A 16,648-nucleotide genomic window follows, 5' to 3' on the forward strand; every position below is an offset into this window, starting at 1 on the left:
TCCAAAACAAGCTTCACTAACCGGCCGCACCGGCGAGTAGGAATTAAGAATTCATTCCGGTAAAGCTTCTCGGCGCGCCATCGCGCGGACATAAATCTGAACCTGCCTTCACTATGTGCGTTCTCACACGTTTAGATACAAACATTCTTGTCGGCGCGCCTGCGCCAGTCGGCCGCTTACTCGCCGGCTAATCTGAAAGCCGAAACACGCGTTCTTTGTGTTCGTACACTAAGACTCTGAAATATGGATTTGACCCTGAGCCAAACGGCGCCTGGCGTTAGTAAAAACCTCAAGAACGCTGTGTCAGTTGTTATGTATTATCGGCGCCTTGCGTCCATCTCGCCTTGGCAAGTCGGTGCTTGGAGCAGACTGCTCCAATTGCGCCTGTATAGGGTCGACCCTGGCCACAAAATCATTATCTGTGGTCTTTGCCTATATGAGATTTCTCGCTAGAACACCTTTAAACTTTTCATGTTACCTGTAAATGGAATAAGTTTGATTTCTTTATTTGGTTTGGTAAAATAATGTGTTTGGTGAGAGATGAGACAAAATGTAATGAAATGGCATACCGCTATATTTGCCTTTTTCCCACTTATCATTAAATTATGTTATGTGGTAGCACCATTGATGATAATTTAGTCAATGGGTAGCACACCAAATGTGATTGACACAGAGCATCGGCAATTTGCAACATACGGCCAATCTGAGCCAAGGCTCTGTGGCTCGGCTCGATGGATCTTGTATTCAAATCAATTGAATCAAACCGAGTTTTGGCTCTGTCGTGTATATCCAGCTTTACACAACGCATGAATACCTAGACGTAATATTAAACGACCGCCGCACGCCGCTCGCAAGTTTATACCAATTATCAGCAAAAAATCGATATGTATATCGCGCGGAACATTTCTTTTAGTAACAGTCGCCGGCACTTCCAAATAATATTATGACGATATGGTTACCAAATATTTGCAGTGCCTCAGGAATCAAACTGAGAATTCAATTCGCCAAGGTACGGTCATTTGGGAGCGTTGGCCCATAATCTATTTTAAAAGCATTTGGTCACAGTATATCGGAGGAAAAACATTTTTGCAAATTCCAAATTCATAAATAATAAATCATTGCGAAAATATTGGCGTTGTTTTCTGACGGTGTACGCGAACCGTTATTTATTTGTATTATAATGCACGTTGAATCAAGTAATGCAGTAATTTAACACGCCTTAGAATGAAAAAATGAAAATTAAATTATGTTTTGTTATGTAATACTATTACATTATATTGAAAGTTCGTTGTTTTTTTTACAAAAGTCGAAATAATAAACATTTTATATTTACACATTTGTTTATATAAACATAATGATTCAGATGACCTGAGTAATGTGGTCTGTTCGCTTCCCATGAAAGGCGGTATTATTATTCTGACATTAAAAAATATTCTTATGTAATAATATTTTTTTCAATTACATATAAATTATTTAACTTGTTCTAACTTGCCCCGTCATCACGTAAATGATCTCTAAATGGTATAAAACAAAGTGGTTGCTCTGTTTGTGCGCTAAGCTACGCAACGGATTGATATAGGGTTTTCACTAACATATAGAAAATTTCTTCCGAAAGGTTTACATATACAGGGTGTATCGGCACGTACCTGACAAACTTTAACCAGCTATTCCTTAGCACATTTGGAGTAAAAAATGTTATGGGCACTTTGCTGTCCGGTAACATTTTTTTTAATAAAAAAATTATTTATATTTTCACCACATGCCACCAATGTTTTATCCTTTGTCAAAGTTTGAAAACCCATCTGGCAATATTTTGTTAGAGTTTCGTTGAATAATGTACGTACGTACCTACGTTGGCGCGCTTTTACAATCACAACGAAATGGCACGGCACCATTCGTCTCATTTTTAACTGTTATTATTTAGTGTGTAAGAAAGAGCGAGGACACTTTTTGACACATTTGCTAATAACAGCTGTTGAACACGAGAAAAAATGCAAATGACAGTGACGGAGTGTGGATTTTTTATTTATTTTTTGTTTTTAATGGAAAAAAAATGTTACCGGACAGCAAAGCGCCCATAACATTTTTTACTCCAAATGTATTAAGGAATAGCTTGTTAAAGTTTGTCGAGTACTTGCCGATACACCCTGTATAAAACGTAGTAATATATAATGAGTAGTTTCCGAAACCCGTGGCCGCATGGATAAATTTATTTATTATTTCCATAAAACGGTTATGAACCAATATAATTTGAGGTAGAATTAAGTATAAAAGGTCATGTGGGAAATTTTAGTAGTTTGACGGCCTCCGTGGTTGAGAGGTGCTCCCGACTCAACACGACAAATCACGGCGTGCGCAAGTAAATTTTATTTGATTAATTTGTTTTTTTTTACAAATTACACATTTAAAATAATATATACACATTCAAGATACAGCATTGCTAGGTGTAAGACTACCATTCAGAATTGCAACAGCCGTGTTTCGTGACCAGATCTGAATATTCAGGTACTTCCCTACCTTCTGCTTTCCCATCTCCTTCCCCTCCTCACTACCTTCAATCTCACAATTTATCAAAATTAAGAATGCCATTGTCTCACTGGCTCTAGATGGTTGTGTGAAATTATTCACGTTCAATGAACACTTCTTTTTCAAAAATATGATCTTGTACGCGATAAATTAAGTAACTAAATTTTTTTTTAAATTTATTAATGATTCTATTTTGAAATGTATTCTTTATGTTAATTTTTTTGTCGGATACTTTCACATTGTTTTTAGGTAGATAAATTTCTGATGTCTCTCCGATTTGTCAACAACAACGAAACAAAAACATTACATTAAAAATAAAATTGACAATACATCATACCAGGGCAGGCCCTGATCCAAACAATGCCCGGTGTAATTTTGGTGCCCCTTGATAAAACCAATAAACGTCTAGGTAGGTGATCACTGTAATCAATAATATTCGGATGAATTGTGTATTTTTGCTACTGCATTTTTATGAAAATATGTGTTAGGACTGTTAGGTATTGGGTTCCATGATAAATCAACACAGTGACAATTCAACACACTTTTAAAAGGTGATATAAAGTCATTAGAAACGATGAAAAAAAAAATTTAACCTAACCTACTTAACCTAGTTAATAAAGTTTTTGTTTCATCACTTTCCATGACTTTATAAAACTTTTTATGTGATGAATTATCATTGTGATGATTTATCCGGTCACCTAGGTAATTTCAGCGCCTTGGCGCTATGGGGACTACTTTAACTCGTCCCACATATGATAACACTAAATAATTACTCCGCCGTCTGAAGCCCCGGGAGAGCCAGGCGCGGACGGGAACGCAACTCTCTGCCATTCTAGTTTCAACTTTCGACCAACCCACCACTCTCTACTACCACCGTCTCTGCGTTCACTTAACTTGTAAATTCATTCTCGCAAATAAATTCAACAAAGATCGCAGACCTTTATCTTTCAATCATCAGAATTCCTTGAACACAGATTTACGATACCGGCAGCCATCGTAAATTACATTTATCCTGCCATACTGGTGATCCCGACTTTACACTGCCATACTGGTGATCCCGACGTTCACGCTGCCATAGCGCCTTAATAATTCGGCGACTGGAGCGGACTGCTCCAATTGTGCCCGCGTAGGGCCGGCCCTGCATCATACATGTTTTAGACTTTTACACTTTTAGACTTTTTTACTTTTACTGCACAAACTCTTTAATTTATCATAATATACGGTGACTTTTCACGGTTCCGCGCTAGTTTATAATATTTTAGAGTTAATCTTAAAACCTGTCAAGATCATATGGTTTCACCACTTAATTGTAAACATAACGATGTAATATAATTTAAAATTTACACGGCCAAAGGGAATACAGTAGTATATTTTTGGGTTATCATGCCCTGTTGCGCTACCACCTTCTTTAACAAACTTTTCGGACATTATTACAGTTTCCACACGGAGAAAAAATATTATTGCAGATTTTTTTAACATCTTTTATTATTTGGAATCCGGTTAAAAACGCGATTAAAGGCCCTTTCCTGATAAGCTTTTAGTATATTCAGAATATATGGGAACATGTGTTCATGCACCTGAATTTGCCTCGATAATATACTCGTACAGTGACGAAATGCGAAAATATTAGAATTTTTATAAACACAAGGTCTGACATCATGATAATACCTTCGCATTGTACTAAAAGTTTATTTGGAAACCTATTAATTTATTCGTTGAGGTCCTGCAACCCCTTTTTTAACAGAATTGCGAATAATTAAAATAGATTCTTAATAAATTAGCAATAGTTAATTCAATCACCAAGATAGTGATAATTCATCACATCTTTAAAAAGTTATATAAAGTCATGGAAAGTGATGAAACAAAAACTTTATTAACTGGGTTAAGTAGGTTAGGTTAGGTTAAGTTAAAAAAATGAAATTTTTCATCGTTTCTAATGACTTTATATCACTTTTTAAAGTGTATTGAATTGTCACTATGTTGAGTTATTATGGAACCGTATAATACACCTGATGACGGAAATAGCTAAAGAAAAAGATACGCAACACGCCGTAATACCTTACAAATAAATCACTATAGTAAAGATATAATTGAATCTGTTCAACATCGGTTCTTAAGAGGGATTGCTAGGAGGCTAGGTTTAGAAAAAAGGCAAATACTCATATGATGAAATTGAACTAACTCTAAACCTCTCTCCTTTGGAAGTCCATCGGGAAAGAAATGACCTCATTTGCTTCTTCAAAATTATAAATGGTATTATTGATTCACTTACTCTATTGCAACTCATTCCTTTCAATATCCCCTCGTACAGACTCAGAAATAATGAACTGATCTTCCTCAACCATCATTCGACAAATTATGGATATTATTCACCATTGTCCAGAATGTGTAGACTGGTCAACTCAAGTCAAAACCTTAACTTTTTTGGGATAAGTCTGAATGATTTTTGCCAGTCGCTAAACAAGTGACGGAATATTATAAGTGTCCTGTGATCCTGACCCACGGCGTATTCTTGACTTGATTCGACTTGTCACTTTATTTTCTTATATTATATCTAACATATGTCTTTGCTTTCATGTACCTTTGTCTAATCCTGTATTTTTCATTTTACTTTATTCGTGTTATTATTTTGTAATTTGGACGAAGTCGGTTAATAAATAAATAAATAATGCTGGATGATTTTTTATTGATAGTCAAAATTGCTAATAGAGCATAGATTGGTCGCATTGGCCGTCTCAACTGCGACCTCGCTTGGCCAGTGAGCTGGTCGCTGTCTTGTCTCATTCTCCTGTCTAGCGGGCGCCCACCGCGACTCGCTCTGCGAACAAGCGACGCTGAGGAGAGGGTCTCCGTTCTACAACCGTCCTGCTCGGGCCCGAGACTCCGAGATATTAATTCACTCGCGAATGGGCCAATACTTCGACTCCGTGAGTTATTATGGAAATTACTTGGTGATGGTTTTGTAACGTTCGACAGTCAACTCGTTAGAAGTTAATACAAATGAGTTTGCGACGGTTTTGCTTTGTATTTTGTCTAGTTTCTAAGTATTTACGTGCTGCATATCTACATACAACGATTCGGTTCTAAGAATGACTTCAAGATTCTACTAGATTACACTATGATATTTGTAAACGATGCAAATTCACGACAAGTGAAAACTTATGTATAATCCTCGTTATTTAACTCCTTTGTTTGTTGGAGTATATTTATTTGGGTCTGTTTTAAACCATAAAATAACTATCCTATCGAAGGGTTCTTATCGAAGAACCTGATTTTACTAAGGAGTAGGAACTCAGATTTGGTTACATGACTAAATTACACAGGCGTGAATTTTACGAACTAATGTTACATGGCCATAATTCACACGTCGAATTACACTGATTTTCATATTAACTTCTAGAATTTGACACTTTTAAAAATCTAACCTAATTTTATTATCATTGCTTTATTTTTATCATAAAAGATAAAAAAAATTAAAAACCTTTTAAAAAAACATTTTTTTGTTTGGCTAGTGAATTGCATTAATGAATGTAATTTTATGATTAATTACACATCTGCCCTGATGATGGACACGGTAAAGTAATCCAAAGCATTGACTAAAGAAAGAGGTAGCAAAACACGGCATAATACCCCAAAAATAATTTTCTGCATGTTAAACTTTGTCCGTGTGTAATTCCGTCCGTGTGTAATTGTTAATTTATAATATTGGTAGCTTTATGCCCTGCCACCATTAAAGTTTGTATGTATAAAAGCATGAATACACACACTTCATACTCACACCTTTCCAAAGATCACCAAACATACTAACTTTCGTTGTCTGTGATGTGCGTTATTCCTGTTCATTCATTTATTCACGTTCTATGAAATCAAATTTGCTTTGAATTCAAGTGCCGCTTTCAAAATTGTAACTGATTGTGTTAAGAATAATTCAGACAAGCGATAAAGTAGTCACCAACCTGTAATATATTATTTTGACAGAAAATAGTTTTAATTTACTTTTTTTTCAAGTTTTTATTATCTCTCTCGAAATAATGGTTTATGGAGATAAAAGAGATGAGATATTCGTTTTAATGTAGCACATGGATAATTCAGTGCCAATGATTATTTTTTAAGCATAGGTATTAATTAATAACTCCGGGTTTGTATCACAAACTCTTTAAATAAAAACCAAGTGGCCAACAATACTCTTTGGACAATGAAAATAGTGAACCCCGCAATGCTTCGCGCTTCCATGATAACTCAACACAGTGACAATTCAACCTACTTTTAAAAAGTGATATAAAGTCATTAGAAACGATGACATTTTTTTTTAACCTAACTTTACCTAACCTACTTAACCCAGTTAATAAAGTTTTTGTTTCATCACTTTCCATGACTTTATATAACGTTTTAAAAATGTGATGAATTATCATTGTGATGATTTATTCGGTCACCATTTAACAAATATCACAAGATGGACTGAACAATTCAATTACTGCTAAATCGTGTTGTAAAATCAGATATGAGTGCGTCAGTATAATGCTTCTCGCTCATTAAATAATGATAATAATAGAATATGGCGTATAAGTTTTAGAAAAAAAAATAAAAACTACATAAAACAGCTTTAAAAAAACTCAGTGTTAATATTTCAAACAAAGGGTTCTCGTATCCCTATTATGTTAAATACGATTACGAAATAATTCATTCAAGAAGAATTAAATAATTCGAAGTATGTAGCACTTAATCGATGGTTCATTCATTATTGTCTCTTGTGTAACGTGAATTCATTACTTTTACTTATAAATTATGTATAGTGACGCAGTGCTGGTAATGCCTACAAAGCGGTACGGTAGAGAGTAGAATTGCTGAGGCAGATTTGAAAGGTATCTTGGTGAATGAAGTAGGTCTCGAATACACAATAATTATGTCAACAGGCGGCCTATGTGACTTAGTGGTAACAAAGGGCATTATTTGAATATTAATTAAGATGCAAACTGCTTAAATGAATTTTTGAAAAAAAATATGATGGGCAATGAGAATGTCTCCACAGAACTAACAAAAATATGATGGGAAATGAGAATGTCTCCACAGAACTAACAAAAATATGATGGGCAATATGATGGGAAATGAGAATGTCTCCACAGAACTAACAAAAATATGATGGGCAATGAGAATATCTCCATAGAACTAACAAAAATATGATGGGCAATGAGAATATCTCCATAGAACTAACCAAAATATGATGGGCAATGAGAATATCTCCATAGAACTAACAAAAATATGATGGGCAATGAGAATATCTCCATAGAACTAACAAAAATATGATGGGCAATGAGAATATCTCCATAGAACTAACCAAAATATGATGGGCAATGAGAATTTCTCCACAGAACTAACAAAAATATGTTGGGCAATGAGAATATCTCCACAGAACTAACAAAAATATGATGGGCAATGAGAATATCTCCATAGAACTAACAAAAATATGATGGGAAATGAGAATGTCTCCACAGAACTAACAAAAATATGATGGGCAATGAGAATATCTCCATAGAACTAACAAAAATATGATGGGCAATGAGAATGTCTCCACAGAACTAACAAAAATAGAGAGAGATAAAAATTGCATAGCTTTGTTTGATTTTGAAAACGAAAGTGTAATGTAATGCCCTTTTCAGGTTTTAAATATATTTGCTTTTCAAAACTAGCTAAATAATCATTACGCCATTCTCTGCCGGAGTAGGCAGAGAAAATAGACCTGGACACAACTCTGTCATGGCACAAACTGGTATCATGCAAACTCTTCGGTAAATGATCGTACCACTTCTTCAATCTAATAAATACATTTATAAACACAACTATTTAATAAAAACGATTGACATGTTTCAAAACCAGTGGTTTCTTCATCGGAATTAACGTATACACATATTATCCTTACGAAAAAACCATTGGTTTTGGAATATGTCGCTACTTTTTGATTAATCAATTAATTTCATTTAACTTACCTATTTCATCTATCACATCAATAATACCTTTTTTGTTCCTGAAAATCATAATATAAACATCGAAGTACTAACAGAGGCAAACATGAAAACGTGAAAAGAAAAATTTTAAAACGGTGACCGGATAAATCATCACAATGATAATTCATCACATCTTTAAAAAGTTATATAAAGTCATGGAAAGTGATGAAACAAAGTGACAAACACTTTATTAACTGGGTTAAGTAGGTTAGGTTAAAAAAAATTCATCGTTTCTAATGACTTTATAACACTTTTTAAAAGTGTGTTGAATTGTCACTGTGTTGAGTTATCATGGAACTATCATCAAATATATTTTTTTTAATGTAAAATAATAATTTGCTATTAAAAACAAAAAAATTAGTATTTTCAAAAGTTTAAGAAAATATTTGATTAAAGATTAGTCCATAATCATCAATGGTAAACTAATTAAGCACCGCCATTAGCCTAGTGAAATGTCTCCACAAAAACTAACAGCAATAGAAAGAGATAACGATTGCATAGCTTTGTTTGAATTGGAGAACGAAAGTGTTGTAAATGTTAATTGTTGTTATTTGACGGCGCATAGGTGGGTTAATTACCTGCGCATACTAATCTACGCATTCCACCAGTTCAACCATCCAATTTATAATTTTTGGCAGGTTTCTTTCACATGCTTAAGAAAATCTTTTAATATTATTACGCGGATTATTTTTATATCTCTTTTATGTGAGATTTCACTTCAACGGCGCTTTACAAAGCTAGAAAATAATCAATAATTAATATTAAAAAACTTTATACTAATTTTAGAAAGAGTGAATCTATGGCATCCCCAATTGCGGTATATAAAGAGGCTGATGGTAGGGGGGAGGGAAGGAGATGGGGAAGTACCAGGCTATTCAAATCTAGTCAACAAACACGACAACATCCATTTTAAGCAGCCTTTCAAATCTTAATGGTGGTCTTACATGAGGGCGATACTGGGAGTATAGATATACTACATATTATTTTAAATAAGGAAATTGTGAAATAAAATAGATTAATCACATCAAATTTACTTGCAAACCCCGGGATTTGAACCCGCGATTTTCTGCTAAGAGCCTTTTCCTTCGGCCACGGAAGCCGTAATTTTTTTTAAATAATTTTCTGTTAAAAATATTACATTATAGATTAGTAGTACCTACCTAATAGGTAAGTATTTATTTTATATTTTTCACACAAACAGTTCCAATTTTTAAAACCACTCTTGAATTCAAATTGCAAGTTTGAGTTTATTTGACCAGATGTTACGTAGGATTACAGCAGACAACCGAAATTAGTATGTCGTCGTTTCTGTGAAAAATCACCTCAAGGGCGCTGTAAAAGGCTATGACTAAAATTACAATAAAAATAATATTTTTAATTTCGCAGGTGTTGATTTTCGATTCAAGGTTGGCGAATGATTTTGAAAATGTAGGTTCTTTCTAATTAACATTAAATACACAAGACAGTTGCAATAAATACAGAAATAAAATACAAAAAATTATTTCCTGAAACTTTTTAGAATGCATAACACTGTTTACCATAGTTTTTAAAGAATTGATTTTATTGATGGGGTTGACATTTTCATAGCTCATGTGTAAATTTAATATTATATATTTTATTAATTATATTTTTTATCTTTGAATACGGCACAAAAGTTCAAACCGCTCCCAATTACAGTCTTACTAAAAAAAACACTTCATAACCGTTATTTAGTTTTTTTGTTAAACATTGTACAAAGACTGTACAATTTCTATTTCGAATTATTTCTAATAAAAAATGTCTCGAACATTGAATTTTGACAGACTGGCGCATTTTTCCTATAATATTAGTAATATAACAGTTTTGATTTGTGGTTAAAGATGTGTGATTCAAATCAGGTTTTTGTTCATATTTTCTATTCTAATGACCAATTAACTATTATATTAGTATACTTCAATACATTTACTATTATTTTGTCAGTTTTAATCCATTAATAATGTCATGTAGTAACTTTAGTTTCATGTTATCATAAAAAGCGAGGTTATTTCGGACATATATTTTTTTAATTGACTGTTACCGAGTGAATTTCTTAAGAATTCCATGAAAGTGATGTTTTTTTAAAACATAAATTCCTTATGCATGTGTAGGTCAATACAATTCCAGGAAATCAACGTTAATATGTATAATGTAAAAATGAATATTGAACGATTTTTTAATGGAATGGAATTATAATAATAATTTTTTTTATTTTTCTAACGAAAAAAATAGTCATTTGACATTTGTTTTCTTGCGATTTTTTTAGTGATGAGTGCTGATAATGTTTGGGTTATTTAATTACAATTTTAAATAATGTTATAGATTTTCATAGTGTCATTTGAGTTTAAGTTTCACAAAAATGGCGCTATAATAATTCTTAGACTTCTCTGTATTGAGTCCCACTTGATCATCAATAGGTGCATACTAGATTAATTCACTAGATATAAGTCATAGATGCAAGTCACTAATAAGTCCCAGTAGCTGTCTTGTAAATCTAAGTTATAAGTTAGTTGTAAGTCACCAGATAGAAATCTTAGCTGTTATAAGTATAAGTGATAAATTATATAGCGTAAATAAAATAAAATAAAGTTGTAAAGGGCCATTGAGATGATTTTTCCACGAAAATGGCTGTGTCAGTCCATATTATTCTGTTTGTGAGGTTTGTCTATGTTATATTTATTGAACAAATGAATGAACAAATTTATTGCTCTGAAATGTATTATTATTGACTTTATTATTATTTTATTTATTTCAAGTCTGCCATAAACGTTAATTCAGGAGATTAACTGAACCCAATACCAATGATATGACCGTGAACATTGAACATGTGAGCAAACATAATCTAATAATAAAGTCTGTGAACAGGATATTAGTTTCACGAAATGACTTGTTACTCACTAGTGTACTGTGAAACACGAGTATTATAAACAATAACTGATCATTATTATTATGGACGAGACTTCACAAGTTCCCCATTCATAAAAATGAAATCTTGAGATCTTCTTGTAGCCCAGTTAGCCGGATTCATTATATTATAATTAAATGATTTATTTAATGAACGTGTGAGAATATTTGAACAGGAAGCATTTGGTGTGTATTTAAACAATAAACAGAGATTATTGTCCTACCTACCTCTGGCAGAGAACATACTAATTTTCGCATTAAAATCTGTTAGTTAGAAACAATTTCTTAGTGTTGACCGATTATAATGTTAATAATAATAATAACGAGTTTATTCCGGAATATAGCAGCCTTCCTAACCTTTTCAGTTTTGGTACCCCTGCGGCCTATCTGGGAAACTGATTAGAATCCAATCAATTCCCCCCCCCTCCCCAATCGCCTTTAAAATATTATCGAAAAAAACAATACATGCCATACTAATAGTCTTTATTTCACAATTGATTACATATTTTTACAATTATATTTACTTTTATTGGCCTCATTACTACTAATTACCCCCAGTTTAGCAACCGCTGGATTATAGCATAAATTTTTTTTTTTACAGAAATTCGCTTCCTTTTTATATTTATTTGTGTTATTTAAATTAACTTCTCAGATTAGTTGCAGTATACTATGCACAGCTTTTAACCCCTAGCGTGCCAAGAAATCCACCGTGGATATTTTGGTAGCTCACCGCACTTGACTTGATTTTATGGTATTCTGAACCTTTAAAAATGCTTCTACCGCGCTGAAATATATTTCATTCGCTTGACAAGGTAATAATACTAATAATGTATCTTAAAATTATTCTAGCTTACTTTTTCATCACTTTCAAATATGTTATCTGTGAAAAAGCACGTTGCATAATTCCGATTTTCATGAGTCATAAGTACTGTTACGGGAAAAACACTTATTTAGCGTGAAAATATAATAAAACTCAAGAATCTCTTCGTGTGTCTTCATTTCCTATATTATGTTTTTTATGATATTATGATGGAAAATTTTTTTTCTCTAAATATAAGTAGGTATCCTGGGGAAACTGTAAGACGGTCCAATTTACAAAAACGTAATTTTGCAAAAAATAAGTAAGTTACTACGGTTATTAAGTACGGGTGTGAACTGGAAGCAACTGTTACAGAAGGGTAGGGAAAAATTTTAAATAATTTTGATGAGCGAAAAGATAGATGGAATAATTAATATGATTACGAAATTAAATGGTAAAATCAACATAACGCACAACATTTAGTAAAAATCGCATACAACGTGATATCTAAGAGAAAACAAGAGTAAAAAATAAATAAATACAAAAAAAATGTTAATTTATACATGTATTTCAAATATATTTATAGAAAAGGAAATGAAAATTGAAATGAAAAAATGAAGGAAATTGCTGTGATAGAAAATATTAATAAGTTCAAAAATGAATTAAGAAAATATGTCTATCTCAATTACTAATGTTTCTTTTTTGTGACTAATGAAATATTTAAAGAAAGATTATGTTTGCCAAACAATGTACATGTTATATGTTTATAAAACTATTAGCACACACGAAGATGTGAGCTAACTTAAGATTAATAAATAAATAAATAAATAAATAAAAATTCACCAATAAAGAACTATTAATTCTGCAGAAGATATAATCAACTGCACGAAGTCAGTGGGTTTTTTTAGGGAAAGGAATGAGAAAGGACGCAGATTGAGTGAACCAGATTTTACTGACATATTTAAAGTCTAAATTTAAATTTACTTGTATTTTTTTATCGCATAAATACACGTAATTCCTTATAAGTGCAATTTTATGTAAAGTCATCGCCGTCACCATTATCCGAGTTCTAATTTCATTTGGTTGTCGCTTCGCAAATATTATTGCAAGGTCTCTAAATCTGCCGCCACACTGTTTATTGCACTAAAGCCTGAATCCATTTTATTCACAATATTGCCACATTACTAAAATCAGCGTCAACATGAGCAAAGAACAACTTCAACAAGAACAGCGGGAAAGTGTTAGCTAGCCAATAAAGATAAAGGTTGATTGCAGTATCAATTGTTTACCTGGTGTGAGCCATTATATTTTTATGAATAAGTATAGAACTAATTAGAACGGTCGGTTATCAACCTTATCGCTGCATTATTATCAATACGTTCCCGCTTTATATTATATATTATAAGATAAAAGCAAAATGCGGTATAAACACTACGTTTTACAAAAACAGCTAGTTTCCACTTACAAGCAACTTTTAATTAGGTTTTTAAGGTGGTACTACAATGTGACAATGTTTTAAAGTAAATAAGTTGGTCTGGCTACTTCTGTTTAATCAGAGGACGCAACAAATAATTGATAGTACATACGATATTGATGTACAGATCGCGCTAGTGGGAACAAAATTACTAAACCGCATGCATAGAAGACAGTGACTGTATTCTGGCAATATAAATACATGATTTATTACAGATCAGAAATGTAAAAAATACGATATTTTCTCATCCACGCATGAAACCCAATCACATATTACGGAGAATTCCGATAAATTGCGCATATAAAATACAAAAATTTATTTTATTTTATTACTGTACGGTAGTAAAATTCGAGCCGATTAATAATCTCCAGCGTTGCCGCGTTATCGAACTGCGCGAGAATCATGCATTACTCGAATTCTCCTCGGTCCAATCTCGCATAAAATTATAATGTTCTTGACTTGGTTTTGGTTCAGTTGACGTTGATCAAGTTTGTTCAGGTCGGGGAGTGTGAATGATCCTACGGAACGTGCGCGCAATATTATAGTATATGGGCACATCTCGCATGTAATCTGAGCTGTGAGCATTGCAATGCTCAGGCTGAGCTGACTCACGCCTATGTCATCGGAGAGAATAGAGTCTCCGCCATCTCCAGCCTTGCATTCGTTTTGCCCACAGCAGAGCTTATGGCTTACGGTAAGGACAGTGGGCGCTCTCCGCTCTGGACCCCGACTCGGTAATCTTTTCCCAGCGTACCATAGCCTGGCTACAACCGAATAGAACCTACCTCCGAAATGAACCTCGTTTCGCAAGCACCGCTAACGGTGTATTTATCGCTGGCTGGTTTTGTACAAAGACAATGTTTCGATTCTGGGCGGCAGTCATGTATTATTATCAATTTAAGCTGAAATAATATTATTATATTGAGTATTTCGTATTTGCCAGGCTTTATTCTGAGCACATCTTAACAACAGCCGGCGTCTTTGAGACGTGCTTAAAGTAAATGTGCGCAAGTGTGAGTGCAGAGTGGTTTCTTCCAGCGCTAGCGAGCCACCGCTGAGTGCTTTACAGCCGATGAAGTCAGCAGGTAAATGTAACGGGAAGGTTTCACAAAGCGCTCTCACGAAAAAAATAAACAATAGGGCCTGTCAAATCCATAGAATCGCTTGTCTTTTTGCTTTCTTTCGGTTATCTCATTCTCTCGAACCGTAGTTCCTGGGAAACGAGTAATTTATTCATTTCTTTGAAGTAGGTATTGATAACGAGGGGTGTGAAGAATTATCCTCTGCGCCTTGCTTATCCCGGTCAGACAATGGGACACTTGGCAGTCTTAACGCATGAAACTGCTCGAAAAGTGCGCACAGTTGTTTTGTCACTTGCCAGTGTCCCTTCATTTAGAGGGCATAAGTGGATAACTAATGGGCTGCACATCAATTAGGTACCTACACTGCCTACTTAACTAACAGTTTGGGTATTATGACTGCCGCTTTAGTCATTTAATAATTCTCTAGAAATAATAAAACAACAAACAAAGAAAACACATAAGTACTTTCTTGGTTCCGTTGCTATTGTTCGGGAGTAATTTTGCAAAAGTAATGAAATTTGTAACGCTATTGTTTTAATACCAATAACTATCGCGGGTTAAGATTCATTGTTTTGAATGATTGAGATGAGAAAAATAGTAATGTGCATGTCGGGTGCAGGGTACGTGGCGTCTGGGAGCCAACTCCTTAGGACCGGCCACACCGCCACCGCCCGGCTGCTGCTGCCGGCAGGCTGGACTCTTTTCACGGAAGCCCTCTCTGTTACCGCACAAGCACAAGGCACAAGGCGGGTTATTAAAACCGTTCGGCCGAGAAACCGGAATGTGTGGACCGCGCGGTCAGCTAGCTCTAGTGGCGGAGCAGCCCGGGCCCCGTGGCGTGGGTTCTCTCCCTGACAGCGCGCAACCAACCAACCAAACACCTCTTTACCTTCGGGAGGAGGCGGTCACCACCACTTCACCAGCTCCGCATTCTCGGGAACAATAACACTGGACACCTCGGAAACAATACAATGTACGTAATCACAATGTTAAATCACTTCTTTATCGAATGTTTGCGTATCCGCACCGAATCATAAACCGGTTGCACTACCACTTGGCGGACTCGGGACGCGGTTGTCGAACCGATCTTACTCTAGACTTTAACTCTTAGCACGGTGCTTTCAGTACCGACAGCCGTTCAGCTTGGCAGCGCGCGATACAGTGAAGACCTGGCTAGTGGCTGCAGCACCTCGCCTACCTGTCCGGCTCGAGCGCGCCGGCTAGCGAGCGGCGCCGTCTGGGAAGGGGAGAGGACCTCGCCGCATTGGCGCAGCCGCGGCTCGGTATTCCCGGAACCTTTCTGCTCGGGCGCCGCAATTAATCACCCGCCTGTGAAACACTCCGCTGCTTGCGGCTGAAACCAAACAAACGTCTACAAGTGGTTGGCAAAAAAACGAGGAAAGCTAGCAACCGAGACCAAACATGCGATGCGATAACACCGTGACCTCACCACTAGCACACCCGCTGTGAGAGATTTTTGTGAGGTGTCTTAAAATCGGTTGCTCAAGTAGTAACACCTGGATAAACCTTATAAGATACTGACCATTATTATTATCTTTAGCGAATTTTTGTCGAACAATCGAAACACAGTTTTTTCTTCTTTCTCAGGTTGTCTATAGTCTTTACCTACATACTATTTCGTATACAGTTTGGACGGTGAGGTCCGTGTTACAAGATAGAAAGAATAGGTCCAAAGCAAAATAGAGTTTAATCGTTGGTCTCCTTTGTTATCTGGAAGAGATAGTGAACACTACGCATAATACTACAATGTTTATGTTCTACAAACAGAGATACGACATTGATTCGTTTGCTTTGGGATATTAAATGCTTGTTATTGTGAAATAAA

At 34.9% G+C, this 16,648-nt stretch overlaps 1 protein-coding gene across 3 annotated transcripts in view; it reads right to left on the reverse strand.

Moving 5' to 3' along the window:
• Shrm (shroom) overlaps nucleotides 1-15,950 on the reverse strand; it is a 198,907-nt gene extending 182,957 nt beyond the window's left edge. For all 3 annotated transcript variants that reach the window (XM_089645844.1, XM_089645843.1, XM_089645842.1), the window contains exon 1: nucleotides 15,692-15,950. The gene's annotated coding sequence lies outside the window, so the exon portion shown is untranslated. The remainder of the gene's footprint in view (nucleotides 1-15,691) is intronic.
• Between the last annotated feature and the right edge of the window lie 698 nt (nucleotides 15,951-16,648).

Source organism: Hesperophylax consimilis, chromosome 23 (genome assembly GCF_061612785.1).
Source record: "Hesperophylax consimilis isolate HC1 chromosome 23, BYU_Hcon_1.0, whole genome shotgun sequence".
Taxonomy (NCBI): Eukaryota; Metazoa; Arthropoda; class Insecta; order Trichoptera; family Limnephilidae; genus Hesperophylax; species Hesperophylax consimilis.